This window comes from Struthio camelus, chromosome 12, assembly GCF_040807025.1.
Source record: "Struthio camelus isolate bStrCam1 chromosome 12, bStrCam1.hap1, whole genome shotgun sequence".
Lineage (NCBI taxonomy): Eukaryota > Metazoa > Chordata > Aves > Struthioniformes > Struthionidae > Struthio > Struthio camelus.
Window position 1 is genome coordinate 26,770,975 of NC_090953.1, and position 27,705 is coordinate 26,798,679.

The following is a 27,705-nucleotide window of genomic DNA, read 5'->3' on the forward strand; positions in this document are numbered from 1 at the left end:
TAGTCTTCCTGGGTGGGAAGGAAACCCAGGCCTCCTGCATGTGCAGGAACCAGAGGAGCGCAGAGCTGGGCACTGCTTCCTCTCAGGCTGACGCAAGGGGAAGGAAAAATATCACTGTGGATGCCTGTTCCTGCATAGCAGCAGGGAAATACGACTGTAAGGAGTATAATTACCCCAGAATGTCTTTGTCCAGGATTTCCCCAGCTCTGCTTCCTCCCCAGGGCTGGGCATCTGGTGGCACCTTCTGTCCAGTCCGCCTCACTCCACAGCAGGCACTGGGAGGTAAGTGAGACACTTCCCCTGGAGTCCCAGGTGTAGTGCCTCTGTTGGGGTGTATTGCAGCCCTCATGTTCCTGATTGCTGTCCATGTCTGAATGTGCTCGTCTGTGGGTCTGTGCGTGCCCAGCTGTGGTGTGTCCAAAGAGTGCAAAGGAGAACTCCCCCCCCCCCATCCCCCTAGTGCAGCCTGGCCCTGGAACTCGCAGCAGGCCGGACGACATTGCACAGGGCACGTGATCACTGCTGCTGAGAGGTTTGGGGCAGGAAGCTGTGGCCGAGTGGGGAAGGCGATGGACGTGAAACGCATGGGGGTTTCCCTGCGCAGGTTCGAATCCTGCCAACTATGGGGCACCTGTCCCCTTTTGGGCTGCCTGGAGCGACCAGGCTCCAGCCCTGGACAAAGCCTCACAGCCACAGTCCCTCCAGCTGAACAGCGTGCCCGGTGAACCCTCCATCCCTCTAGTCACCCTCAGCTTCCCCCCAGAGTCGCCAGGGCGCGTGCAAACCCCCTCTCTCCTTTCCCAGCCACACAGGCTCACACCTTTCCTGACAGAGACATGCTCTCCTCTGGGGACGGATGGATTTTCTTCTCAGGGGCATGTTTTTCCCACGGGGCCAGAGCTGAGATGCACGTGCTTCTGTGATGGGAAGGGAGGCGTCCTATGTGGAAACTTCTGCAAGTTTTTGCAGCATCAGGAGAAGAGGCAGGGGCAGGGCAATGCTGCTTCCTATTCTTTTTCCTTCTGCTGCATCTTTCTCCCCTCTCAGACTCCCGGGATAGTCTTGAAAGCTCAGCGAGGGTCAGAGAGTGCCTGGGACGAGCAGGAGGCGGGCATAGGTCTGCATGCGTTGGTGGTATAGTGGTGAGCATAGCTGCCTTCCAAGCAGTTGACCCGGGTTCGATTCCCGGCCAACGCACGCACGCTTTTCTTCTCCCAGGCGCCTGCAGAGGCCCTTCCACCTCCTGCCAGAAAAGAGCCCAGGCAGGGCTGCATGCACAGGCAGGGTGAGGCACCTTGACCTTCTCTGTGGCCTTTTGCTGTGCTCACTCCAGTGTGGCCTTGTCTCTCTCGTACCGGGAAGCCCAGAAATGGACACAGCACTCCAGATGTGCTCTCACCAGTGCTGAGCAGAGGGGAAGGATCACACCTCCCTCAGCCTGCTGGCAACGCTCTTCCTAACGCAGCCCAGGATGCTGCCAGCCGCCTTTGCTGCAAGGGCACGTTGCTGCCTCAAGTGCTGAAGGCCTTCCGGGACACAACAGCTCTGCTCTGAAATAAGTGCCCGTGAGATACCAAGCTCCTGGGGAGCTGACAGAGCCCCTAACTGCTGGAACCAGAAACATGACGGCACCAGTGGAGTCCCTGCAAGGGCAGCTGGCATGCAGATGCCCAGGGGCTCCTGCAGAGGGAGGAAGGACACTTTGAAGAGCCCTGTTCACTTGCTGCCAGGTGCGGACTGGCCCGAGAGGGAAGGCAGAGGCAACAGCCCTGAGTCCGCAGAAGAGCTCCACCTACTGCAAAGATGGTGTAACTCGAGCAGCAGTCCCTGCTGGGAGATGTGGGTGGTACAGCTTTGGGAAGAGTAATGCATGAACTGGGGGACTGAACAGTGACACGGGATGTGGCTTGGTGTTTGGCTGCATGCTTGTAAGTACGAGGCCTTGGTTTGCTCCTGAGCAGCCCCGGTGCTTCTTGCCTCCAGTGCCTCCTGTAAGTAACCACCTGTCTTAGCAAAAAAGAGACAAGGCCCGGAGTGTCTGATTCCCAAAGGAATGCCAGGTCTCCAGCTGAGATTCAGGCTCAGACGGGCAACTTGACCCTGCCTGTCAAGGGCACTGAAGGTGCCCTTCCACAGCTCAGCTGAGCACAAAATGTCCGCTTTTTGCTGCCGTGTCATTAACGCTCACCACTAAGGACGCGTTTTTGCCTGTCTGCTCTTCTTGGCACAAACATTGCTCTTGGGAGACGCCAGGCCAGACAGGATACTGAAGTGCAGAAGGAGCACAAGGACTCATCAAATCCATCTTCCCCACTTCATTCCCTAGTGTATTTGCTGACTGCTGGAAATACCGATTGCCACCCTCCCTGGCATACTGCCTTATGCCCTCTGCCCCTCCGCCCCCTACACCTCCCAGTCCTGCCTCTCCTCAGCAGTACAGCAACCAGTGGGAAAAAGGTTCTCGGGCAAACGGCCAAAGGGTTCATGTCCTCCTCTGGCACAACAGGCAGCCTGGTGGGCTTTCAGACCCATGGGAATATGTGGATGTCTAATACATAGTTCGTAACACTGCTGCTGTCTCCTACCCGGGGAAAATTAGGGCAGGCTGTGAAAAGCTGCTGCTTCCTGAGCACGCATGCAAGACCTGCTGAGTACATGGGCACAAGAAATGAAGACCCCCGCCCCCGAAGGCAGCTCTTGCGTGCTCTCCGAGGAGGGACTCAAGGCTGACCCTGAGAGACATCAGGGTGCCCTGATCACCCACTTACAGAGTCACACTCCTGTTCTCGGAAGCCCACAAAGACAGAAACCTCACCTTTGCCTGTGGACTCGATTGTCCTGGTTTTCTGTCTTTCTGTGCCTGTTGGCTTAGTTTTGGTGCGCTGGTATCCGTTTGGGGAGCTGCACTCAAATCGGGCAGTGCCCCATGCTTACAGGTGGACTCGCTGTGATGGGGGAGAGGAGGTTTTCCCTCCCCGGTTTCCAGCAGAGAGAGGTAAGCTAGGGACAGAGGGGAATGCAGAGGAACTGGTGGAGGCTGGAACTGGGAACAGCTCGTGCCTGGGTCATGGCAAGCCAGAGGTGCTGGGAGGTTTCCCAGGGAAGGGTCCATGCAGAGTGAGCTGGCAGAGCCTGTTGCTGAGGGCAAGGGAAGAGGCAGCTGGTGTGTGGGCTGGCTGACTGTGGCTGTGGCTGCTGCTTCTCTGTCCTGTGCACACACCAGAGTAGGGAGCAGCCAGGAAGAGGAAACAAAAGGCAAAAGAAAGACGGACACAAGGCTTGGTGTGGCCAAGGCTTGGTATTGACCCCGCAGGGGTCGATACAGGGCCCAATACTGCTCAACTTGTTCATTAATGACCTGGATGATGGGACCGAATGCACCCTCAGCAAGTTTGCTGATAAGAGAAAACCGGGAGGAGTACCTGATACGCCACAGGGTTGTGCTGCCGTTCAGACGGACCTCGGCAGGCTGGAGAAACGGGCAGACAGGAGCCGCAGGAAGTTCAGCAAGGCAAAGTGCAACGCCCTGCACCCGGCGAGGAATAACCCCAGGCACCCGGGGAGGAATAACACCCAGGCATGGTGGGGGCCGACCTGCTGGAAAGCAGCTTTGCAGAAAAGACCTGGGGGTCCTGGCACCCTACAAGCTGACCACAAGCCAGCAACGTGCCTTTGTGGCAAAGGCGGCCCACGGTAGGCTGGGCTGCGTGAGGAAGAGTGTTGCCACCAGGTCAAGGGAAGTGGTGCTTTCCCCTCTACTCAGCGCTCCAGAGGCCACATCTGGAGCGCGGTCTCCAGTTCTGGGCTCCGCAGTGGAAGAAAGAGAGGGCCCTACCGGCACGAGTCCAGCAAAGAGGCACAAGGATGATTAGGGGCCTGGAGAACCTCTCATATGAGGAGAGGCTGAGAGAGTCGGGACTGTTGAGCCCGGAGAAGAGAAGGCTCACGGGGCATCTTACCAGTGCGTATAACTATCCAACGGGAGGGTCGAAAGAAGACAGACCAAGGGAGTGGTGCCCCTCTTCTCGGTGGTGCCCACTGACAGGGCAAGAGTCATTGCACACAAACTGAACACGGGAAATTCAGCTTGAACGTGAGAAAATGCTTCTTTAGCGTGAGGCTGGCTGAACATTGGAACAGGTGGCCCAGAGAGGTTGTGGATTCTCCATCCTTGGTTTTCCCTCCTCAGGTTCTGGCAGAGAGAGGTAAGCTCAGGACAGGGGGGAATGCTTTCCTGTGCAGAGCGGGTGGCTAACGGAGGCTGGCGGAGAAAGAAACACCACCACGAGTCTCCAGCTATGCTGCACAACATCTTTAATGAGCAGGAAGGAAAAAAGGAAAAAAAGCAGCACAGAGACCAAGACACATGTTTCCTGGGTTGAGTGAGGCACAGAGAATTGCCCGTTTCCCCAGGACAAGCGGCATGCAAAGCGTTTGCCTTTTCCCATTCCAGCTCTACCTTGTGGCAATCACATCCTACCTACAGCAATTCCTAACCCCCAAACCGTCCTGCCGTCAGCAGGAGACTCAGCAGAGCGGACGAGCACAAGCTCTTTCTCGAGGAGCTCAGAGTGCAGCAGAGCCAGAGGCAGCATGGCGAGGCCTGGCTCTGTGAGGTGGAGCTGGGAACTCAGTGCGCTCAGGCCTCCAGCCCTTTCAAGACCCCCACCAGATCAGCCTTTCTTTTCTTTCCTCATCTTTCTCTGTGCCCTCCAAAATCCAGTTCTAGCTGCGTGTCCCCGAGGGGCCTGCGGCTGGTTTTCTTAAAATGCACAACAAGCGTTACATCTCACCTTAAGGCTGGATTTGAGGGCCTGGCAGCAAAGATTTGCCTAACCCACTGCTTATTGCCCCAGGTCCGGGTGCAGTTCTGGGTGAAGCAGCAAGGATGGAAACTGATCAGATTGTCACAGCAGAAAAAGATTGGGCTGAACAGAAGTCACAGCAATCACCTCTTAACAACACACTGCGCGCATACAAGCTCCCACGCCCTCCGAGTAACACAGCACAGGGACGCTGACCCACTTTTGGAATACGACCCATTACGGTGGGTTTCAAGCACCGGTGGACAGGCTGGTCGTACCAGATTGCCAAAACAAACAGTTCAAGCTGCGTTCAAGGTGGCAGAGGATGCACTTGGCTATTTGGTTAGGGACGATCCGCTGGAGGCGCAGATTCTTGTGTGCAGGCATCCCTGCAGCTGAACACAGATCTCCCCCTTCTGCCTGAAAGAACCCTCGCCTTCCCAACTGCGCACAACTACCCCCTTGAAACGGGAAAGAGGTAAAGTCCCTAAACATTTCCATTCACCTGCCAAGCTGAGGCAGCCCGCGTATCAAAGTTGTGTCACCACCATGACAGCAATCCAGCCCACAGGAAGAGGAGAAGTGGGGTGTGGCTGACCTCGTTCCCCAGGGAAACTTGGGGAACATTCCCAGTATTCAGAGTTGAGGACATTGCTGGCGCTAGTCAGGCCACACCAGAGCCAGATTCCACTGCCTAGGGCCCAGGGAACGATAGCAGGTTCTGGACGAGGAAGAGGAGGGCAGAGAGCAAGGCAGGTCCCTGCAAGGGAGGAAGGGCAGACAGTCACTCCTGGGGATCTCCATGGGTATGTCCTTAGAGAACTTGACGGGGGCTTCATGCTTTGCCAGCCCGGGGCTCTGACTGGGGAGTGCAGAACCGAGGCGTGGGACAGTGACCAAAGAGGTTCCTGTGCCCTTCCCTGAAAGGGACTCCACACCCAAATTGACCCGTTTTCCTTAGCAAGTTCATCCCAGGGCCAAAAGCCTGGATGGCCTGCTTTTTTAGGAGTGGGTCAGAGCAGTGAGGCAAAAGCTCACAGATGTTTTTCCTGGGCCGTGGATGGAGTGGCCCACTCAAGGCATTTTAATTCCAAATAGGCTTTGACTCAGCCTCCCGGAACACATGGGAGCCCTCGTAACGTGGAAGAGTGGGGAAAACCCCCAAACTCCAGGGAAACGTGCGTCGGTGTGCTGCTGACTTGGGTGGAGACGGTGTCCTGGCTTCAGGCGTGCCAGCGATACCAGGGTTTTTGGCCTCGCTCCTCCACAACTGCCTCCTTCCTGAGGGACGTTTCCTGAAACAACTGGTGCCACTATGCAATCTCCTGCTCCTGCCTTTAAAGCTGTTGCCTTTCTGCTGCTGGTCCAGGGCCTGCGTGACTCAGTGCAGCCCAAACTGTTTCAGGTTGCAAGGGATCTCTGGCGGCCCTCTGGGCCAACGCCCTGTTCCAATCAGGCCAAACTTCCCAGCGACATCAGGAGGCTCAGGGCCTTGTCCGGCCAGCTTCTGAACGCTGCAATGAAGGGAGACGCCACTCTCCCATGGGCAGCCTCTTCCAGGGCTGTGCCGTGCTCCCTGTGACTTGTTCTTCCAAAGAGACAGTTGACATCTCCCTGGTTGCACCTGGAACTGTGCCCCTTGCTGTTTTGCTGTGCACCTCTGAGGAGAGCTTGGCTCTGCCTTTTCCATAACCCGCTGTAGCTGGTGGGAGACGGCAGTGTGATCCCCTCCTCCCCTCCTTGCCTTCTCCCCTCCAGGCGCCACAAAAACAATGCCTTCAACCTTCCTCATATGGCCTGTGCTGCAGGCCTGACCCTCAGCCTCTTCCTCTGCCACTAGCTCTCTCCAGGTTGTTGCCATTGCACTTGTCCTGAGGGAACAGAACCCAGTCTGGCCTGCTGTACAAACCTGCTGAAAGGCCCCTCTGTCCCACTGTCCAGGTCGCCCATAAAAAGCCTAAAGCTTTTTGGCATCTGGACTGATCCCTGAGGGAGGCCACTAGGAAGCAGTCGCCAGATGGCCCTTTTTCCCACTGAGTAAAGGCCTTTGAGCCCAACGGTCCACCCCATTTTCCCCTCACATTAGCGTCGTCAGGCTCCAGGCTGTAACTCACCGGTCTGGCTCGAAGGATGCTGTGAGAGACAAGGCCTTGACAAAGGCCTTGCTAGGCTCAAGGTGAACAGCGGTAGCAACAGCATTTGCAGCGGTAAAAGCTCTTCTTTATGTCCTTGATGTGCCCTGCCAGTTCCAACGCAGGCCAAGCTTTGCCTTTCCTACCACCATTGCGGTATGCCTGGACAGTGAGGCTCTATTTGTGCTTTCTCGCCTGTCCCTGTTTTCACCTCCTGTGCTAAGCAGTCATCCCTGACTCCCTCCACAAGCCCCCAGGGGTTACCTGAGTCCCAGCATGTTGCCCTCGTGGCAGAGGCTGGGGAGCTGGACGTCCCCATGAGGAAAGGGAGTCTGTGACCTGGAAACCTCCTTGGGCTGCTACAGAAGATTTTGTCCACTTCTCATCATGAGCGGGTTGTCTCTACCACAGCGTCACTTCCCGCTGCACTGAGGAGGAGGGGGACAAGGGCTCACAGGGCAGACATGCAGGAGGGTCAGAGGCCTTGAGCCAGCGATGGCTGGGAGAACAGGGCCCAGCCTGCATTTGCTACAGGGGCTCGCAGGGCCGGCCAGGAATATGGCAAAGCTACAGCAAAGCCAGGAACTGTGGAGCCTGTTTGGAGACTGTGGGACGGGGCCTGGTTGCCAAGGGCCCTGCCCTTGCCTGGGCTGTGCTTGCTCGCAGCTCCCAGCAGGGAAGCCGTGGCTTGCGTGCAGGCTGAGGTGGTAGAGCCTGTTGGTGAGGGCGAAGGAAGAGGTAGCTGGTGTGTGGGCCAGCTGTTTGTGGCTGTGGCTGCTGGCTGCCTGTCCCATGCACACGCCAGAGCGGGGAGCAGCCAGGAAGAGGAGGCAAAAAGCAAAAGCAAGAGGGACAAGGCTGGGCGTACAGACGTGAGCATGGGGAGTCCAGCAGTGGTGTGCATGATGCAGGGGGTGTAGCTCAGTGGGAGAGCATTTGACTGCAGATCAAGAGGTCCCTGGTTCAACTCCAGGTGCCCCCTCCACTGCTGCTTTTCTTCCTGGAGCTTCTCCTGTGCCTTGGCGGCCTGCTTCCCCATCCCTCAGTGGGAAGGCTGTGAGGGACAAACAGCCCAGCATGGACCTGTCTCGGCTTCTCGTTCTCTGGGCTCTCGCCTCATGACACCCTTGGGGTTTCCCCTTTCCTTAAGGTGCTGCACCTCCCAGGGAGGGCAAGAGCAGCCCCTCTTCCTTCCCAGGGGCTGTGCTGCCACTGCTCTGTCGGGAGCTGGAGGGCATGAGCTGAGAGAAACCCACCGGGAAACCTCCTGCCCTTGTCTAGCACACAGGTCAGGGTCTGTGACACAAGAGGGAAGGTCTCCCAACGTCACCAGTTAACGCTGAGTCTGGCTTCCACCGGCTTTTTTCCCATAAAGTGGAGCTTAAAGGCTAAACAGGCTAAACGCACCCTTTGTCATCTCATCCTTTCGCACCTGGGAAAGGTGTGTTGTGCCTGCCAGGACTGCAGGAAGTTGGGGGGGGGGGAGGAGCGAGCAGAGCCGTAGAGGGAGGGTGGGTGTTTTGCTGTGTGACCGGGCTTGACATGCTGCTGTGCTGCTGTGCAGCTGCGCAGCTGGAGGGACCCTCCGTACCCGCAGGGCTGGTCTGGAGCGTGGCCTTTCCAGGCAGCCCAAAAGGAGATGGCACCCCGTAGTTGGCAGGATTCGAACCTGCGCGGGGAAACCCCAATGGATTTCTAGTCCATCGCCTTCACCACTCGGCCACAACTACCTGCCCCAAACTGCTCTGCAGCAGTGAGCGGGTGCCCTGTGCTGAGGCACCTGGCTCCCGGGGAGTTTGAGGGCCAGGCTGTGCTGGGGCATGTCCTTTCCACTCTGTGGACACCACGCAGTCAGGCACCAGAGGCCCCTGCAGCCAGTGCTGGAGAGGCCTTGAGAGACATGGTGCCAGGGCGATGGCTGCAGCTCCCAGTGCCTGGTTGTCAGGCTGGCCTCTGGGATATGCTGATGCTGGAGGATGGTTTCACTCTCCCTCCGGCATCCCCATGGCGGGAGGGGAGAAAAGGAAGGGAGCAGTGTGAGGCATCCAGTGATGGTGGAGAGGAAATGTGTCAGGTGTATAAGAAGGAAGAGAAAGCAGAGAGCCCAGGAGTAGGAGTGGAAGGGGAAAGACTGCAAGGAAGCCATGGCCCAGCTGCGGCCTCCCCCCCCACCCCAGGTGTGAGGGTTTTGAGGTGATGAGGAAGAGCCTGGAGAGACTGTGAGAGGAGGAAATGTGTGTGCAGGGGGGCTGGAAGGAGGAGGCAGAGCCAGTTCATGAGCTGTGGGGAGCAGGAGGCACGCCTGGGTCCGCATGTGCTGGTGGTGCAATGGTGAGCGTAGCTGCCTTCCAAGCAGTGCAGGACAGGTTTTGTTCCCAGACAACACGGACAAAACGTTCTTCTTCCAGGTGCCTGCAGAGGCCCTTCCACCTCCTTCAGGGAAGTTCCTGCTGGAACACAGCTCAGCTTTCTCCAGCAAGCTCTCATCCCCTGAGGGGAGCCACTCCCCTTGTTGCAGCCTCCCTGCATGCACAGCCACGGTGGGGCACCCCACAGAGCCCAGGAGAGACAGGCCCCCTCCTCCTTCAGCAATGCCTGCCTTGGCAAAAGCACATGGAAGGCACTGAAGCGGCAGAGCTGCTGAGGGTGGAGGTTATCATGGCCAGGAGTCAAGCGCAGACCAGCTGCTTGGCAGGCAGCTGTGCTCATCTCAGGCACAGAAGTGCCCGCTGCCCCACAGCCTTCCTGCTGGCCCCAGTTCTGCCCCTGCTCTCCTCTTCCTGCCCGCCTCCAAAGCCAGCCTGGCTGGGGGCTGGGGAAGGGCAAGCTGGGCAGAACCTGGTGGGTCAGGAAGCACCACCTCCCCAGCTCCGCTGCCAGCAGGACGGCGTCCTGCGGTGGGCTCAGACCACCAGCCTTGGGGTGCCCTCTCTGCTGGTGCCACAGAGCTGCCCATGCGGGGCCTCTCAGGGCCACCTTTTCCTGCCTCAGAAATGTCCCAGCCCCCTGGATGCTCTGGGTGGGCGGGGGCAGTGTGTTAGGGCTGGGAGTGTAGATTAGGCACCATGGACAGCCCCCCCGCCTGGCTCTGGGTTTTCCTGTGTGGCCATCCCCTCCCCACACAGCTTGGGGTGCAAATGGAGCCTGTGGGCACATCTCCCTTCTTGCACTGTAAAGGAACACTGCCAAGGCCCCCTCCCCACCTCCTGCCCCCGCCCACCCATGCGCGCGCGCACACACACACGCACACGCTTGCAGAGACTGTACAGGCAAGCTTGGCTCAACGAGAGCGATTATCACTAGCGACTCCTGAAACGGTGAGCCCTGCTATTACGGGATAAGGCCATGCTACGGCTGTGCCAGTCCCACAAGTAGCTGCTGCTGAAAGGGATGGCCACATGCCCCTCTGTCCCAATCCCACCTTGTCCCTCACGCTGGCTCTGACACTCTCCTGACAGGGAGCTGGTGTAGAGGGTGATGCTGGTTGGGAACCATTGATTTACGTGGGGAGTTACTTTCTCCCGGTGCAGCTCTGTGAAGCTGCACTCATCATGGGCCCACATAAGCACCGGAGAAAGCACGAGGGAAGCAGAGAGAGGACATGGCCAGAAACAGAGCGGCTTTCGCCTCTGCAGGGCGCTTTCCTGTCCAGCTGGCTTTTCTGCAGGGCCAAACACCGTGCGCTGGGTGAGCAAGCGAGTGAGCCACGCTTTCAGACAAGCCCTGACTTGCGCATGCACAAAATATGCTCTGCTAGCCTCAAACATCTCCGCAAGCCGACAGGAAACTGCGGGCTTACTGACCTCCTGCTGCCTCAGGATGTGGGTCTGGGTGCCCCCCTGGTTATGCAAGTGGGAGGCCACCGGACCCCTTGACACAGGCACCATGGTGGCAGGTCAGGGGCCAGCTCCGTTAGGCTCTCTGCAGCTGAATTTACAACAGCTGGAGCACTGCAGGCCACTCTGCAGAACCAAGAAATGGAGGGGAACAGCTTCCAAGAAGTGGCTTTTTGTGCGGTATCTGTCACTGTTTTCCTGTACTGTAGACAAAACCAAGGTGGAAAGAGAGGGGCACCTTCAGAGCTTCTTTAAAAGCTTTTCACCATTCAGACCCCGTGCTGCTCCAGCCTCTTAGAGGAGGAGCCTGAGTGTCCGGGAGCAGCAAGCGCCGGCTGATCCCTAAGGGATGGGGAGCCGGGTGCGATAACACGACTGGCTGGGCAAGGACCTTGCCTGCCAGGGTCCCTTCCCACCGCCACCAAGCCAGGCAAACAGGGCAGGCCTGGAGATGCTAGCGAGGCTCAGCAAAGAGTACAGATCACCAGGGAAGTTCACCTGGTGATGAGGCAGGTCCGAGGTCAAGCTGGGAAGTAAATCTGCAGCTCAGGGTCAGGGTCAGAATCGGGTCTGGCAAGGGTGGTGAGGGTCAGACGCAGTCCAGTGATCACCAGGCAGGTCCATGGTGAAAAGGCAGGTCTGAGGTCAGGCTGGGACGTCAGACCGCGGGTCAGTGTCCAGATCAATGGGGTCCATGGCTAGGCAGGGACATGGCCGTGACAGAGCCAGAGACTAGTACTCCCACAACATAGCGCAGCCAGAGGAAAGGCCTAGGGCTGAGCTTAAATGGGGCTCCTGGGCCCACAGGAAGAGGGTGCATGGTGGTGGGGGGGGGAGGTCCGAGCTGAGGCTGGTCAGGGCACTGAAGCCTATCAGTGCCCTCAGGGCTGTGACAGAGGGGGTCCCTCTCTCTGCTCAGCAGTGCCAGGAGCAGGCAGAAAGAGGGCCCAGCATAGCCCCGTGGTCTCATTGAACAGTCTCCCAAGGCCACCCTCCCACTGCTCTCCAAGAACCCAGAAACTCAGCGCAGTGACTCAGAAAAATCCAGCTCTGCCCTTGGAGAATATAGGTGTCTTTCTCTCCCTGGGAATGGAGAGAAAAGTGTGACTTGGAGCTGTGATTTGATTTCAGCACACCTGAGCTCTGTATTCTTGCTCTGGACAAGCCAACATGCTGTCACGGTGCTCCTGAGTCATGGCAAGAGTACGCATGTCTTTCCCACCGGCAGGCGCCACACAGGCAAGTGTGGGACTCCGGATGGTGTAGCCCATAGAAGAGGGGTTTGCTCTGGGGTGCTCCCCAGGAGTTAGCGAACCCCAGGTGCACCATGGCTGTGGGGTTGCTGCACCCTGGGGGCACACCCTCTAACCACCCCATGATTGACAAGACCACATGAAGGAGAAGTGACACCGCAGACCCACACCACAAACATCTAGGGGCTGTGGAGCCATCCCCCACAGAACGACCTGTTACTGGGCGTACCGTTACCAACAATTGCTACCCATGCTGGGTACGAGGGCTGGGCTGGGCACGAGGTTACCTGTTGGTATGCACTCTGCTATTGACTAGAGCCATACAGCTTTTGTATACCTGTGGGCTGGCGTTGTTTCGACTGGGTGTAAAAGAGAGGAAGCCCCATGGGTTTGTTGCGGACTTGGACCCATGGTCCGCTGGCCTGCAGACCCGAGGACCCACCCGTCAGTGGGGATGCCCCTAATGTCAACAGCGTGGTGAGGAGAATCCGGGGAAAACTGTACCGGAGGGGTGGCCCGTGAGGGGCGAGAGCGGTCACCGTACCACCGTGCACCCGTGATTTAACCGTACAGCTCTGATAAGTATATGTACTTTCAGTTCTGTTATATTTCTCGCTATACTACACTGCACTTTTAGCTTTGTTATAACCTCCCATCTCTAATAAATTCTCACCCTTGACAAATGACAATCTCCCCGGTTCAGCGCAGCTAACTCGGGAATCCGAAAGAATCCCAGACACCCCTCTAGTGGCGCGTCACACCCACGCGCTTTGAAGGCTGATGAACTGAGAAGCCAAAGACTTTGCCCGCAATGCCGCCCCATGGCCAGTTCCTGGGGAAGCAAGAGGGCTTCCTTCTGCCTTGGTTGGGGACTGGAGGGCTGCGTAGGGAGGGCTCTACCACAGTAACCCCCGGGGGGAGGCTGTGGCAGTCTGAAGGAGTGTGTGTGGGGGGGAAAGGGGCTGGGGAGTCAAAGAGAAAGGACAGGACATGAGCCAAGCGCTGAGCAACGACTGAGCTCCAGTTCCTGTGGGGAAGAGGCTCACTTGCTGCCGTGGTGCAGAGGAGGGAGGAGAGTGCAGCGCTCTCTGGGAGCTGGGAATTCGTGGAACGAGACAGACTGGAAGGGATCTCCGGAGGCCTCTAATTCAACTGCCCGCTCAAAGCAGGACTAGTGCCAAAGCTGGAGCCGGTCGCTCAGTGCCTGGCCCTGACACATTTTGAATTTGCTCTCCACGGAAGGAGAGTCCAAACTTCTCTGGGCACCTGCTCCACACGGCTTCAATGCTCACTGAGTTAACGCTGCAGTTAACAACTGGCTGCACCGCTGGTGTTGGCAGCAGGGTTTTGGTTTCTATGACCGTGGGACCCTGTTTGAAGATCTGATGGAGAGAGCTGATGGAGAGAGCTGATGGAGAGAGCTGGGATCCACCTCACCAAGTGGGGCATGCGTGTCTTTGCCAACAGGTTGACCAGCCTGGCAAGGAGGGCTTTAAACTAGGCAAGATGGGGGAAGGGGAGTGTTATAGAGACAGGATAGTCAGTAAAACACTGCTCAAGTCAGGATGCCTCCAGCGGGTGCATGCAGCCAGGGGCACAGCGCGGGACATGGCTATGGAGCATCCTCTTGCACCTCTCCTGAGAAGCCTGCATGCCCCATTTGGCTCTCTGAAATGCCTGTACACCAATGCACGCGGCATGGGGAATCAGCAGGAAGAATTAGAGATCTGTGTGCGGTTGCAGGGCCAGGATCTCGTTGCAGTTACAGAGACGTGGTGCGATAGCTCACGTGACTGGAATGCTGTCATGGATGGCTATGCACTTTTTAGGAAAGATGGCTATGCACTTTTTAGGAAAGACAGGCTAGGAAGGCGAGGTGCTGTGGAGTTACTCTTTATGTGAGGGAGCAACTAGAATGTCTGGAGCTCTGCCTCGGGGTGGATGAAGAGCAAGCTGAGAGCTTATGGGTAAGGATTAAAGGGCAGGCTAACATGGGTGACACTGTTGTGGGGGTTTACTACAGGCCACCTGATCAGGAAGAAGTAGTCAATGGGGCCTTCTACAGACAGCTGGAAGTAGCCTCACGATCAGAGGCCCTGGTTCTCCCGGGAGACTTCAACCACCCTGACATCTGCTGGGAAGAGAGCACAGCTAGGCACAAACAGTCGAGGAGGGTCCTGCAGAGCACTGATGATAACTTCTTGACACAGGTGGTGGAGACGCCAACAAGGAGAGGTGTGCTGCTTGACCTTGTGCTAACAAACAAAGGAGGCCTGGTTGGATCTGTGAAGGCTGGGGGCAGCCTTGGCTGTAGTGGAGTTCAGGCTCCTACGAGGAGGAAGCAGGGCAATAAGTAATATAAGTCAGATCACAACCCTGGACTTCAGGAGAGCTAACTTTGGCCTCTTCAGGGACCTCCTCAGGGGAATCTCATGGGGTAGGGCCCTAGCAGGAAGAGGGGTCCAGGAGAGCCGGTTAATATTCAAGCATCGTTTCCTCCAGGCTCAAGACGGGTGCATCCCTCTTGAGTAGGAAGTCCAGCAAAGTGGGCAGGAGACCTGCATGGATGAGCAAGGAGCTCCTGGCAGAACTCCAACAGAAGAAGGAAGTCTACAGAATGTGGAAAAGGGGACAGGCCACTTGGGAGGAATACAGGGACGTTGTCAGAGTGTGCAGGGATGCGACGAGGAAGGCTAAGGCCCAGTTGGAATGAAATCTGGCAAGGGATGCCAAGGACAACCAGAAGGGCTTCTTCAACTACATCCTGGAGGTCCTCACTGAGCATGTGGAGGACAAGGAGGTGATCAGGAGTAGTCAGCACGGGTTCACCAAAGGGAAATCATGCTTGACCTTCTCTGATGGCCTGACTGGCTGGGTAGATGAGGGCAGAGCAGTGGATGCTGTCTCCCTGCACTTCAGCAAGGCTTCTGACACTGTCTCCCATCACTTTCTCATAGGTAAACTCAGCAAGTGTGGATTGGATGAGTGGACAGTGAGGTGGCCTGAGGACCGGCTGGATGGCCGAGCTCAGAGGGTTGTGGTCAGTGGCACAGAGGCCTGTAGCTCGCGCTGTCCCGCAGGGGTCAGTCCTGGGTCCAGTCCTGTTCAACGTATTCATCGATGACCTGGACGAAGGCACAGAGTGCACCCGCAGCAAGTTTGCTGAGGATACTAAACTGTGGGGGAGTGGCTGACACACCAGAAGGCAGTGCTGCCGTTCCGAGGGACCAGGACAGGCTGGAGAGCTGGGCGGAGAGGAACCTCCTGAAGTTCAACAAAGGCAAGGGCAGGGTCCTGCCATCAGGAAGCTGTGGATTTAGCTCCCTGAAGGGAAGGGAGAAACAGCTTTGTGCCCAGGACACCCACACTCTTGTGGGGGGACCTCTCTGTGGTCCACTGCCTGTGAACCACAGCAGTCTCTGCCCCTCGGGGGCACTTTTGGAGGCCTGGATGCTAAGAAAGCAAAGGAGAAGGTGGGAGAAGATGCTGAGAAAGCAAAGGAGAACGCAGGAGGAGCACAGACAAGGGGCTGAGGAGTGGCACAGCCACCAACCAGCCCTGGCCAGAGACCTGGAGCGCAGCACTGCGGGGAGTGCTGGTGCACGTGCCCAAAGTGAGAGGCCCCACCTCTCAGGGAGCGGGGTGGGGCAAAAGGGCCATAGCAGAGGATGGTTTCGATCCATCGACCTCTGGGTTATGGGCCCAGCACGCTTCCGCTGCGCCACTCTGCTCCCCCCAGCAGCTTTGTGGGGAGATGGCAGGGCCCTCCCTGCCACTCCCAGGCACTGACCGTGCCAGCTCTTGGGCTCGGGGGGTTGCCGTTCCTCCTGCCTGGGCCTGGTCCCACGGAGGAAAAAAGTCTCCCCCGGGAAGCCCCAAGGCCGTGGGCCCGGGCTGAAGCCGCCTTGGTTTGCCCTTATGACGCCATCTCCTGCCTGGCACAGACCCAGGGGAAAGCGGGGAGTTTGTGTTTGCCCAACTGAGCTGCCTCTGCAGGGGAGGACAGAAACCCCAGAGCCAGGGGGCAGCCTGCCTGCCTGCATTGTGCTGGGAGCGCTTGCTTCCCAACGAGTGGATGAGTGTCTGATGCTCTCCTAGCCAGGAAAAGGCTCCCCTCCACCTGGAGTCACGTGCCTCTCCTGCACACAGTGCTTTCCTTGTGCAGGCTTGGTGAGCCCTGGGAGCCCCCGGTGGCTTTCTGCCCTGGAGAGGCAGGTTCCACCTCTGCTGGTGACCTGCTGCTGACACACTTCCTCAGAGCCGCTGCCCAGGCCAAGCCTGAAGAGCTGCGCTAGAGTGACCCCTGAGCCCAATGGATGCTCTCTTGCTGCCATCCCAAGGACGTTTTGGGCACCTCCATTTCAGTCCGCAGCAAGGGAAGGAGGAAGCCCCAAACCAAGTCAACCCTGCTGGCCCCTTGCTGCCCCACATGACTGAGTTGTGGCAGGGCACCCTGCCAAGGGGGAAAGCCCCATCACCTGGAAGGACTCAGGGACTGGCTCTGTCTCTTACAAACTGCCCTGTGCTCACCAAAGACAGCAGCTGCGGTGCTTTAGTGCAAACCAGTGCTGGAGGAAGTAGGAGCAGGGAGGGCAGAGGAAGGCAGGAGTTAAGTGATGTTAGGAAGGAACTGGTGCAGGCTAGAGCAACGATTCCCAGGCGCTTTCCTGGCAGTGCCCTCTTTCCCAGGGCCCTGGACTTCTCTGCCTTGACAAAGCTCTGCTTCAGATGTGCCTTCCAGGCCCACCTGCCGTGCAGGCGTGTCAGGGCTCCTTGGCCTTGCTGGTGAGCTGACTGGCAGCTGTGTCCAACGCGGTGTCCCCACAGCTGTGTTCAACACGGTGTCCAGGCTCTCTGGCCTGGGGCCCAGAGGTGCGCCCCCTCCCCACGGAGCCCATAGTCTTCCTGGGTGGGAAGGAAACCCAGGCCTCCTGCATGTGCAGGAACCAGAGGAGCGCAGAGCTGGGCACTGCTTCCTCTCAGGCTGACGCAAGGGGAAGGAAAAATATCACTGTGGATGCCTGTTCCTGCATAGCAGCAGGGAAATAAGACTGTAAGGAGTATAATTACCCCAGAATGTCTTTGTCCAGGATTTCCCCAGCTCTGCTTCCTCCCCAGGGCTGGGCATCTGGTGGCACCTTCTGTCCAGTCCGCCTCACTCCACAGCAGGCACTGGGAGGTAAGTGAGACACTTCCCCTGGAGTCCCAGGTGTAGTGCCTCTGTTGGGGTGTATTGCAGCCCTCATGTTCCTGATTGCTGTCCATGTCTGAATGTGCTCGTCTGTGGGTCTGTGCGTGCCCAGCTGTGGTGTGTCCAAAGAGTGCAAAGGAGAACTCCCCCCCCCCATCCCCCTAGTGCAGCCTGGCCCTGGAACTCGCAGCAGGCCGGACGACATTGCACAGGGCACGTGATCACTGCTGCTGAGAGGTTTGGGGCAGGAAGCTGTGGCCGAGTGGGGAAGGCGATGGACGTGAAACGCATGGGGGTTTCCCTGCGCAGGTTCGAATCCTGCCAACTATGGGGCACCTGTCCCCTTTTGGGCTGCCTGGAGCGACCAGGCTCCAGCCCTGGACAAAGCCTCACAGCCACAGTCCCTCCAGCTGAACAGCGTGCCCGGTGAACCCTCCATCCCTCTAGTCACCCTCAGCTTCCCCCCAGAGTCGCCAGGGCGCGTGCAAACCCCCTCTCTCCTTTCCCAGCCACACAGGCTCACACCTTTCCTGACAGAGACATGCTCTCCTCTGGGGACGGATGGATTTTCTTCTCAGGGGCATGTTTTTCCCACGGGGCCAGAGCTGAGATGCACGTGCTTCTGTGATGGGAAGGGAGGCGTCCTATGTGGAAACTTCTGCAAGTTTTTGCAGCATCAGGAGAAGAGGCAGGGGCAGGGCAATGCTGCTTCCTATTCTTTTTCCTTCTGCTGCATCTTTCTCCCCTCTCAGACTCCCGGGATAGTCTTGAAAGCTCAGCGAGGGTCAGAGAGTGCCTGGGACGAGCAGGAGGCGGGCATAGGTCTGCATGCGTTGGTGGTATAGTGGTGAGCATAGCTGCCTTCCAAGCAGTTGACCCGGGTTCGATTCCCGGCCAACGCACGCACGCTTTTCTTCTCCCAGGCGCCTGCAGAGGCCCTTCCACCTCCTGCCAGAAAAGAGCCCAGGCAGGGCTGCATGCACAGGCAGGGTGAGGCACCTTGACCTTCTCTGTGGCCTTTTGCTGTGCTCACTCCAGTGTGGCCTTGTCTCTCTCGTACCGGGAAGCCCAGAAATGGACACAGCACTCCAGATGTGCTCTCACCAGTGCTGAGCAGAGGGGAAGGATCACACCTCCCTCAGCCTGCTGGCAACGCTCTTCCTAACGCAGCCCAGGATGCTGCCAGCCGCCTTTGCTGCAAGGGCACGTTGCTGCCTCAAGTGCTGAAGGCCTTCCGGGACACAACAGCTCTGCTCTGAAATAAGTGCCCGTGAGATACCAAGCTCCTGGGGAGCTGACAGAGCCCCTAACTGCTGGAACCAGAAACATGACGGCACCAGTGGAGTCCCTGCAAGGGCACCTGGCATGCAGATGCCCAGGGGCTCCTGCAGAGGGAGGAAGGACACTTTGAAGAGCCCTGTTCACTTGCTGCCAGGTGCGGACTGGCCCGAGAGGGAAGGCAGAGGCAACAGCCCTGAGTCCGCAGAAGAGCTCCACCTACTGCAAAGATGGTGTAACTCGAGCAGCAGTCCCTGCTGGGAGATGTGGGTGGTACAGCTTTGGGAAGAGTAATGCATGAACTGGGGGACTGAACAGTGACACGGGATGTGGCTTGGTGTTTGGCTGCATGCTTGTAAGTACGAGGCCTTGGTTTGCTCCTGAGCAGCCCCGGTGCTTCTTGCCTCCAGTGCCTCCTGTAAGTAACCACCTGTCTTAGCAAAAAAGAGACAAGGCCCGGAGTGTCTGATTCCCAAAGGAATGCCAGGTCTCCAGCTGAGATTCAGGCTCAGACGGGCAACTTGACCCTGCCTGTCAAGGGCACTGAAGGTGCCCTTCCACAGCTCAGCTGAGCACAAAATGTCCGCTTTTTGCTGCCGTGTCATTAACGCTCACCACTAAGGACGCGTTTTTGCCTGTCTGCTCTTCTTGGCACAAACATTGCTCTTGGGAGACGCCAGGCCAGACAGGATACTGAAGTGCAGAAGGAGCACAAGGACTCATCAAATCCATCTTCCCCACTTCATTCCCTAGTGTATTTGCTGACTGCTGGAAATACCGATTGCCACCCTCCCTGGCATACTGCCTTATGCCCTCTGCCCCTCCGCCCCCTACACCTCCCAGTCCTGCCTCTCCTCAGCAGTACAGCAACCAGTGGGAAAAAGGTTCTCGGGCAAACGGCCAAAGGGTTCATGTCCTCCTCTGGCACAACAGGCAGCCTGGTGGGCTTTCAGACCCATGGGAATATGTGGATGTCTAATACATAGTTCGTAACACTGCTGCTGTCTCCTACCCGGGGAAAATTAGGGCAGGCTGTGAAAAGCTGCTGCTTCCTGAGCACGCATGCAAGACCTGCTGAGTACATGGGCACAAGAAATGAAGACCCCCGCCCCCGAAGGCAGCTCTTGCGTGCTCTCCGAGGAGGGACTCAAGGCTGACCCTGAGAGACATCAGGGTGCCCTGATCACCCACTTACAGAGTCACACTCCTGTTCTCGGAAGCCCACAAAGACAGAAACCTCACCTTTGCCTGTGGACTCGATTGTCCTGGTTTTCTGTCTTTCTGTGCCTGTTGGCTTAGTTTTGGTGCGCTGGTATCCGTTTGGGGAGCTGCACTCAAATCGGGCAGTGCCCCATGCTTACAGGTGGACTCGCTGTGATGGGGGAGAGGAGGTTTTCCCTCCCCGGTTTCCAGCAGAGAGAGGTAAGCTAGGGACAGAGGGGAATGCAGAGGAACTGGTGGAGGCTGGAACTGGGAACAGCTCGTGCCTGGGTCATGGCAAGCCAGAGGTGCTGGGAGGTTTCCCAGGGAAGGGTCCATGCAGAGTGAGCTGGCAGAGCCTGTTGCTGAGGGCAAGGGAAGAGGCAGCTGGTGTGTGGGCTGGCTGACTGTGGCTGTGGCTGCTGCTTCTCTGTCCTGTGCACACACCAGAGTAGGGAGCAGCCAGGAAGAGGAAACAAAAGGCAAAAGAAAGACGGACACAAGGCTTGGTGTGGCCAAGGCTTGGTATTGACCCCGCAGGGGTCGATACAGGGCCCAATACTGCTCAACTTGTTCATTAATGACCTGGATGATGGGACCGAATGCACCCTCAGCAAGTTTGCTGATAAGAGAAAACCGGGAGGAGTACCTGATACGCCACAGGGTTGTGCTGCCGTTCAGACGGACCTCGGCAGGCTGGAGAAACGGGCAGACAGGAGCCGCAGGAAGTTCAGCAAGGCAAAGTGCAACGCCCTGCACCCGGCGAGGAATAACCCCAGGCACCCAGGGAGGAATAACACCCAGGCATGGTGGGGGCCGACCTGCTGGAAAGCAGCTTTGCAGAAAAGACCTGGGGGTCCTGGCACCCTACAAGCTGACCACAAGCCAGCAACGTGCCTTTGTGGCAAAGGCGGCCCACGGTAGGCTGGGCTGCGTGAGGAAGAGTGTTGCCACCAGGTCAAGGGAAGTGGTGCTTTCCCCTCTACTCAGCGCTCCAGAGGCCACATCTGGAGCGCGGTCTCCAGTTCTGGGCTCCGCAGTGGAAGAAAGAGAGGGCCCTACCGGCACGAGTCCAGCAAAGAGGCACAAGGATGATTAGGGGCCTGGAGAACCTCTCATATGAGGAGAGGCTGAGAGAGTCGGGACTGTTGAGCCCGGAGAAGAGAAGGCTCACGGGGCATCTTACCAGTGCGTATAACTATCCAACGGGAGGGTCGAACGAAGACAGACCAAGGGAGTGGTGCCCCTCTTCTCGGTGGTGCCCACTGACAGGGCAAGAGTCATCGCACACAAACTGAACACGGGAAATTCAGCTTGAACGTGAGAAAATGCTTCTTTAGCGTGAGGCTGGCTGAACATTGGAACAGGTGGCCCAGAGAGGTTGTGGATTCTCCATCCTTGGTTTTCCCTCCTCAGGTTCTGGCAGAGAGAGGTAAGCTCAGGACAGGGGGGAATGCTTTCCTGTGCAGAGCGGGTGGCTAACGGAGGCTGGCGGAGAAAGAAACACCACCACGAGTCTCCAGCTATGCTGCACAACATCTTTAATGAGCAGGAAGGAAAAAAGGAAAAAAAGCAGCACAGAGACCAAGACACATGTTTCCTGGGTTGAGTGAGGCACAGAGAATTGCCCGTTTCCCCAGGACAAGCGGCATGCAAAGCGTTTGCCTTTTCCCATTCCAGCTCTACCTTGTGGCAATCACATCCTACCTACAGCAATTCCTAACCCCCAAACCGTCCTGCCGTCAGCAGGAGACTCAGCAGAGCGGACGAGCACGAGCTCTTTCTCGAGGAGCTCAGAGTGCAGCAGAGCCAGAGGCAGCATGGCGAGGCCTGGCTCTGTGAGGTGGAGCTGGGAACTCAGTGCGCTCAGGCCTCCAGCCCTTTCAAGACCCCCACCAGATCAGCCTTTCTTTTCTTTCCTCATCTTTCTCTGTGCCCTCCAAAATCCAGTTCTAGCTGCGTGTCCCCGAGGGGCCTGCGGCTGGTTTTCTTAAAATGCACAACAAGCGTTACATCTCACCTTAAGGCTGGATTTGAGGGCCTGGCAGCAAAGATTTGCCTAACCCACTGCTTATTGCCCCAGGTCCGGGTGCAGTTCTGGGTGAAGCAGCAAGGATGGAAACTGATCAGATTGTCACAGCAGAAAAAGATTGGGCTGAACAGAAGTCACAGCAATCACCTCTTAACAACACACTGCGCGCATACAAGCTCCCACGCCCTCCGAGTAACACAGCACAGGGACGCTGACCCACTTTTGGAATACGACCCATTACGGTGGGTTTCAAGCACCGGTGGACAGGCTGGTCGTACCAGATTGCCAAAACAAACAGTTCAAGCTGCGTTCAAGGTGGCAGAGGATGCACTTGGCTATTTGGTTAGGGACGATCCGCTGGAGGCGCAGATTCTTGTGTGCAGGCATCCCTGCAGCTGAACACAGATCTCCCCCTTCTGCCTGAAAGAACCCTCGCCTTCCCAACTGCGCACAACTACCCCCTTGAAACGGGAAAGAGGTAAAGTCCCTAAACATTTCCATTCACCTGCCAAGCTGAGGCAGCCCACGTATCAAAGTTGTGTCACCACCATGACAGCAATCCAGCCCACAGGAAGAGGAGAAGTGGGGTGTGGCTGACCTCGTTCCCCAGGGAAACTTGGGGAACATTCCCAGTATTCAGAGTTGAGGACATTGCTGGCGCTAGTCAGGCCACACCAGAGCCAGATTCCACTGCCTAGGGCCCAGGGAACGATAGCAGGTTCTGGACGAGGAAGAGGAGGGCAGAGAGCAAGGCAGGTCCCTGCAAGGGAGGAAGGGCAGACAGTCACTCCTGGGGATCTCCATGGGTATGTCCTTAGAGAACTTGACGGGGGCTTCATGCTTTGCCAGCCCGGGGCTCTGACTGGGGAGTGCAGAACCGAGGCGTGGGACAGTGACCAAAGAGGTTCCTGTGCCCTTCCCTGAAAGGGACTCCACACCCAAATTGACCCGTTTTCCTTAGCAAGTTCATCCCAGGGCCAAAAGCCTGGATGGCCTGCTTTTTTAGGAGTGGGTCAGAGCAGTGAGGCAAAAGCTCACAGATGTTTTTCCTGGGCCGTGGATGGAGTGGCCCACTCAAGGCATTTTAATTCCAAATAGGCTTTGACTCAGCCTCCCGGAACACATGGGAGCCCTCGTAACGTGGAAGAGCGGGGAAAACCCCCAAACTCCAGGGAAACGTGCGTCGGTGTGCTGCTGACTTGGGTGGAGACGGTGTCCTGGCTTCAGGCGTGCCAGCGATACCAGGGTTTTTGGCCTCGCTCCTCCACAACTGCCTCCTTCCTGAGGGACGTTTCCTGAAACAACTGGTGCCACTATGCAATCTCCTGCTCCTGCCTTTAAAGCTGTTGCCTTTCTGCTGCTGGTCCAGGGCCTGCGTGACTCAGTGCAGCCCAAACTGTTTCAGGTTGCAAGGGATCTCTGGCGGCCCTCTGGGCCAACGCCCCGTTCCAATCAGGCCAAACTTCCCAGCGACATCAGGAGGCTCAGGGCCTTGTCCGGCCAGCTTCTGAACGCTGCAATGAAGGGAGACGCCACTCTCCCATGGGCAGCCTCTTCCAGGGCTGTGCCGTGCTCCCTGTGACTTGTTCTTCCAAAGAGACAGTTGACATCTCCCTGGTTGCACCTGGAACTGTGCCCCTTGCTGTTTTGCTGTGCACCTCTGAGGAGAGCTTGGCTCTGCCTTTTCCATAACCCGCTGTAGCTGGTGGGAGACGGCAGTGTGATCCCCTCCTCCCCTCCTTGCCTTCTCCCCTCCAGGCGCCACAAAAACAATGCCTTCAACCTTCCTCATATGGCCTGTGCTGCAGGCCTGACCCTCAGCCTCTTCCTCTGCCACTAGCTCTCTCCAGGTTGTTGCCATTGCACTTGTCCTGAGGGAACAGAACCCAGTCTGGCCTGCTGTACAAACCTGCTGAAAGGCCCCTCTGTCCCACTGTCCAGGTCGCCCATAAAAAGCCTAAAGCTTTTTGGCATCTGGACTGATCCCTGAGGGAGGCCACTAGGAAGCAGTCGCCAGATGGCCCTTTTTCCCACTGAGTAAAGGCCTTTGAGCCCAACGGTCCACCCCATTTTCCCCTCACATTAGCGTCGTCAGGCTCCAGGCTGTAACTCACCGGTCTGGCTCGAAGGATGCTGTGAGAGACAAGGCCTTGACAAAGGCCTTGCTAGGCTCAAGGTGAACAGCGGTAGCAACAGCATTTGCAGCGGTAAAAGCTCTTCTTTATGTCCTTGATGTGCCCTGCCAGTTCCAACGCAGGCCAAGCTTTGCCTTTCCTACCACCATTGCGGTATGCCTGGACAGTGAGGCTCTATTTGTGCTTTCTCGCCTGTCCCTGTTTTCACCTCCTGTGCTAAGCAGTCATCCCTGACTCCCTCCACAAGCCCCCAGGGGTTACCTGAGTCCCAGCATGTTGCCCTCGTGGCAGAGGCTGGGGAGCTGGACTTCCCCATGAGGAAAGGGAGTCTGTGACCTGGAAACCTCCTTGGGCTGCTACAGAAGATTTTGTCCACTTCTCATCATGAGCGGGTTGTCTCTACCACAGCGTCACTTCCCGCTGCACTGAGGAGGAGGGGGACAAGGGCTCACAGGGCAGACATGCAGGAGGGTCAGAGGCCTTGAGCCAGCGATGGCTGGGAGAACAGGGCCCAGCCTGCATTTGCTACAGGGGCTCGCAGGGCCGGCCAGGAATATGGCAAAGCTACAGCAAAGCCAGGAACTGTGGAGCCTGTTTGGAGACTGTGGGACGGGGCCTGGTTGCCAAGGGCCCTGCCCTTGCCTGGGCTGTGCTTGCTCGCAGCTCCCAGCAGGGAAGCCGTGGCTTGCGTGCAGGCTGAGGTGGTAGAGCCTGTTGGTGAGGGCGAAGGAAGAGGTAGCTGGTGTGTGGGCCAGCTGTTTGTGGCTGTGGCTGCTGGCTGCCTGTCCCATGCACACGCCAGAGCGGGGAGCAGCCAGGAAGAGGAGGCAAAAAGCAAAAGCAAGAGGGACAAGGCTGGGCGTGCAGACGTGAGCATGGGGAGTCCAGCAGTGGTGTGCATGATGCAGGGGGTGTAGCTCAGTGGGAGAGCATTTGACTGCAGATCAAGAGGTCCCTGGTTCAACTCCAGGTGCCCCCTCCACTGCTGCTTTTCTTCCTGGAGCTTCTCCTGTGCCTTGGCGGCCTGCTTCCCCATCCCTCAGTGGGAAGGCTGTGGGGGACAAACAGCCCAGCATGGACCTGGCTCGGCTTCTCGTTCTCTGGGCTCTCGTCTCATGACACCCTTGGGGTTTCCCCTTTCCTTAAGGTGCTGCACCTCCCAGGGAGGGCAAGAGCAGCCCCTCTTCCTTCCCAGGGGCTGTGCTGCCACTGCTCTGTCGGGAGCTGGAGGGCATGAGCTGAGAGAAACCCACCGGGAAACCTCCTGCCCTTGTCTAGCACACAGGTCAGGGTCTGTGACACAAGAGGGAAGGTCTCCCAACGTCACCAGTTAACGCTGAGTCTGGCTTCCACCGGCTTTTTTCCCATAAAGTGGAGCTTAAAGGCTAAACAGGCTAAACGCACCCTTTGTCATCTCATCCTTTCGCACCTGGGAAAGGTGTGTTGTGCCTGCCAGGACTGCAGGAAGTTGGGGGGGGGGGAGGAGCGAGCAGAGCCGTAGAGGGAGGGTGGGTGTTTTGCTGTGTGACCGGGCTTGACATGCTGCTGTGCTGCTGTGCAGCTGCGCAGCTGGAGGGACCCTCCGTACCCGCAGGGCTGGTCTGGAGCGTGGCCTTTCCAGGCAGCCCAAAAGGAGATGGCACCCCGTAGTTGGCAGGATTCGAACCTGCGCGGGGAAACCCCAATGGATTTCTAGTCCATCGCCTTCACCACTCGGCCACAACTACCTGCCCCAAACTGCTCTGCAGCAGTGAGCGGGTGCCCTGTGCTGAGGCACCTGGCTCCCGGGGAGTTTGAGGGCCAGGCTGTGCTGGGGCATGTCCTTTCCACTCTGTGGACACCACGCAGTCAGGCACCAGAGGCCCCTGCAGCCAGTGCTGGAGAGGCCTTGAGAGACATGGTGCCAGGGCGATGGCTGCAGCTCCCAGTGCCTGGTTGTCAGGCTGGCCTCTGGGATATGCTGATGCTGGAGGATGGTTTCACTCTCCCTCCGGCATCCCCATGGCGGGAGGGGAGAAAAGGAAGGGAGCAGTGTGAGGCATCCAGTGATGGTGGAGAGGAAATGTGTCAGGTGTATAAGAAGGAAGAGAAAGCAGAGAGCCCAGGAGTAGGAGTGGAAGGGGAAAGACTGCAAGGAAGCCATGGCCCAGCTCCGGCCTCCCCCCCCACCCCAGGTGTGAGGGTTTTGAGGTGATGGGGAAGAGCCTGGAGAGACTGTGAGAGGAGGAAATGTGTGTGCAGGGGGGCTGGAAGGAGGAGGCAGAGCCAGTTCATGAGCTGTGGGGAGCAGGAGGCACGCCTGGGTCCGCATGTGCTGGTGGTGCAATGGTGAGCGTAGCTGCCTTCCAAGCAGTGCAGGACAGGTTTTGTTCCCAGACAACACGGACAAAACGTTCTTCTTCCAGGTGCCTGCAGAGGCCCTTCCACCTCCTTCAGGGAAGTTCCTGCTGGAACACAGCTCAGCTTTCTCCAGCAAGCTCTCATCCCCTGAGGGGAGCCACTCCCCTTGTTGCAGCCTCCCTGCATGCACAGCCACGGTGGGGCACCCCACAGAGCCCAGGAGAGACAGGCCCCCTCCTCCTTCAGCAATGCCTGCCTTGGCAAAAGCACATGGAAGGCACTGAAGCGGCAGAGCTGCTGAGGGTGGAGGTTATCATGGCCAGGAGTCAAGCGCAGACCAGCTGCTTGGCAGGCAGCTGTGCTCATCTCAGGCACAGAAGTGCCCGCTGCCCCACAGCCTTCCTGCTGGCCCCAGTTCTGCCCCTGCTCTCCTCTTCCTGCCCGCCTCCAAAGCCAGCCTGGCTGGGGGCTGGGGAAGGGCAAGCTGGGCAGAACCTGGTGGGTCAGGAAGCACCACCTCCCCAGCTCCGCTGCCAGCAGGACGGCGTCCTGCGGTGGGCTCAGACCACCAGCCTTGGGGTGCCCTCTCTGCTGGTGCCACAGAGCTGCCCATGCGGGGCCTCTCAGGGCCACCTTTTCCTGCCTCAGAAATGTCCCAGCCCCCTGGATGCTCTGGGTGGGCGGGGGCAGTGTGTTAGGGCTGGGAGTGTAGATTAGGCACCATGGACAGCCCCCCCGCCTGGCTCTGGGTTTTCCTGTGTGGCCATCCCCTCCCCACACAGCTTGGGGTGCAAATGGAGCCTGTGGGCACATCTCCCTTCTTGCACTGTAAAGGAACACTGCCAAGGCCCCCTCCCCACCTCCTGCCCCCGCCCACCCATGCGCGCGCGCACACACACACGCACACGCTTGCAGAGACTGTACAGGCAAGCTTGGCTCAACGAGAGCGATTATCACTAGCGACTCCTGAAACGGTGAGCCCTGCTATTACGGGATAAGGCCATGCTACGGCTGTGCCAGTCCCACAAGTAGCTGCTGCTGAAAGGGATGGCCACATGCCCCTCTGTCCCAATCCCACCTTGTCCCTCACGCTGGCTCTGACACTCTCCTGACAGGGAGCTGGTGTAGAGGGTGATGCTGGTTGGGAACCATTGATTTACGTGGGGAGTTACTTTCTCCCGGTGCAGCTCTGTGAAGCTGCACTCATCATGGGCCCACATAAGCACCGGAGAAAGCACGAGGGAAGCAGAGAGAGGACATGGCCAGAAACAGAGCGGCTTTCGCCTCTGCAGGGCGCTTTCCTGTCCAGCTGGCTTTTCTGCAGGGCCAAACACCGTGCGCTGGGTGAGCAAGCGAGTGAGCCACGCTTTCAGACAAGCCCTGACTTGCGCATGCACAAAATATGCTCTGCTAGCCTCAAACATCTCCGCAAGCCGACAGGAAACTGCGGGCTTACTGACCTCCTGCTGCCTCAGGATGTGGGTCTGGGTGCCCCCCTGGTTA

At 57.9% G+C, this 27,705-nt stretch overlaps 7 non-coding genes across 7 annotated transcripts; 4 read left to right on the plus strand and 3 right to left on the minus strand.

The window, feature by feature from the left end:
* Positions 1–1,125: 1,125 nt before the first annotated feature.
* Positions 1,126–1,197, plus strand: TRNAG-UCC (transfer RNA glycine (anticodon UCC)). The gene has a single exon. It is a non-coding gene; the product is annotated as a tRNA-Gly (tRNA).
* Positions 1,198–7,847: 6,650 nt separating this feature from the next.
* Positions 7,848–7,919, plus strand: TRNAC-GCA (transfer RNA cysteine (anticodon GCA)). Its single transcript has one exon. It is a non-coding gene; the product is annotated as a tRNA-Cys (tRNA).
* A 666-nt stretch (positions 7,920–8,585) lies between these two features.
* Positions 8,586–8,667, minus strand: TRNAS-AGA (transfer RNA serine (anticodon AGA)). The gene has a single exon. It is a non-coding gene; the product is annotated as a tRNA-Ser (tRNA).
* Positions 8,668–15,685: 7,018 nt separating this feature from the next.
* TRNAM-CAU (transfer RNA methionine (anticodon CAU)) lies at positions 15,686–15,757 on the minus strand. Its single transcript has one exon. It is a non-coding gene; the product is annotated as a tRNA-Met (tRNA).
* Positions 15,758–18,047: 2,290 nt separating this feature from the next.
* On the plus strand, positions 18,048–18,119 carry TRNAG-UCC (transfer RNA glycine (anticodon UCC)). Its single transcript has one exon. It is a non-coding gene; the product is annotated as a tRNA-Gly (tRNA).
* A 6,650-nt stretch (positions 18,120–24,769) lies between these two features.
* TRNAC-GCA (transfer RNA cysteine (anticodon GCA)) lies at positions 24,770–24,841 on the plus strand. The gene has a single exon. It is a non-coding gene; the product is annotated as a tRNA-Cys (tRNA).
* Positions 24,842–25,507: 666 nt separating this feature from the next.
* Positions 25,508–25,589, minus strand: TRNAS-AGA (transfer RNA serine (anticodon AGA)). The gene has a single exon. It is a non-coding gene; the product is annotated as a tRNA-Ser (tRNA).
* Between the last annotated feature and the right edge of the window lie 2,116 nt (positions 25,590–27,705).